Source organism: Aptenodytes forsteri, unplaced genomic scaffold (assembly GCF_000699145.1).
Source record: "Aptenodytes forsteri isolate BGI_AS27 unplaced genomic scaffold, ASM69914v1 Scaffold151, whole genome shotgun sequence".
Taxonomy (NCBI): Eukaryota; Metazoa; Chordata; class Aves; order Sphenisciformes; family Spheniscidae; genus Aptenodytes; species Aptenodytes forsteri.
In genome coordinates, this window is record NW_008795939.1 from 198,478 (window position 1) to 200,042 (window position 1,565).

Consider the following 1,565-nt stretch of genomic DNA (forward strand, 5'->3'; position numbering starts at 1 on the left):
GGCGGGAGCAGCCAAGCCGGGGGTTAGGGCCCCGGGCCGGCTGGAGCGCGGACCGGGAGAAGAGCCCAGGCCCGCGGTTCCCGCCTCCAGCGTTGCAGGGCGAGGGCCCTTCCCGGTGACAAAGCAGCTCCTGCTCGCCCGGGCTGCTCTGGGCGCTGTTGGGCGAGTACCAGGGCCGATCCCGGCCCAGGAGAGGACTGCTGCCATCTGAGGCTAGCGGGGGTAGTGGAGACACCTCCCGCCTCATCTCCTCCTCCCAGCTTCTCTCCTCCCTGTTGCAACGCTGAGAGCCGGCCCGGGAGGTGGTTGTGGATCGTTTTCGAACTCTGAGTTGTCCTGTCGAGCTGACTCAGTCTGCAAGTAGGAGGCTGGCTGGCTAGCTAGCATGACTGTAGAAGACGTATGCAGTCACCTGTGTCGCAGTGCTGTATTGCCAACGGTTATCTTGATCTAAAACCGTCTTTAAAAACGGTGAGTAGGTTATGGAAAGATGTCTTTATTTTAGGGAAGTCATGTCTTTAGACTGTGTTTGTAAGATTTGCAGTACAAATAAAGTGCACCTTCTGCTGTAGTTATATGTGCTAGTTATTGTTATGGTACTTAGCATGGCGGTACTGTTGGGTAACTGAGTTATCAGGGTCTGTCTTTTTTGCGTTCTTGTGAAAGTTTGTGCGCCGTGGTGCCTTTAGCTCAACAGAAGCAGTGACGCCTACTGAATCATTGACACTATTTCCAGCAACTCTTCTCTTTTTCATGGAGGTTTTCCATGCAATTATTGACTAGAACTTCATTTATTTAGATTAGAAAGCTACAAATCATAGAAAAGGTGTAATCAAAGTGTGAGGTAGGAGCTCTGTAAACCCAGAGCTTGCTGCTTGTGAAGGATGTAGACATTGCTATGCTAAAATACTCTAGAGAGTGAAGCTCCCTGAAGAAGATTCAGCGCTTACTTCATTTTCCATAGAATTTCTCTAAAATTCTTGCTGAAATGTCTGCATGAGGCAACTCAGTTTGACTTCACATTTTTTTTGTATGGTTGGTGACTGCAAACCTCACCAAAAAAAAGGTTACATGTGCAAGAGTGCCACTGGTGTCTAGATACAGAGCTTGAAATCATTCCTTATGGATGAGCTGCAAGACACTGTGTGGTTATCAGAGGAGGATACAAAAGATGAAGTAAAGGCTCCCAAGTGTAAAAAGTAGTGCCAGCACCTTGGCTAGAATATCAGATTCTTGCTCCACCTAGTTGCTGTGAAGAGACAAAATGCTGATATTTCTTGCAAGTTTTTACCCATGGGTCTGTTTTAGATGCAGAGTTTTTTATGTCAGCATTTGGCCTGTAAGTATCCCAGACATAAGTTTCATTGAGGTCTTCTCTCCAGCTGTCAGAGAGGTGAGACTACTGTCTTGTCTTCACCGGTCTTTTGGCAGCTGCAGTATTGTATGCTATCAGCTACTCTCTCTGCAAGCTTAATCTAGGCATTTCTCCCAAAGGTAAAATGACTGTGTCTGCTTTTTAATGTTGTCCGCTGCTTTCCCAGCAATCTCAGTCTGAAAGGGGTGCT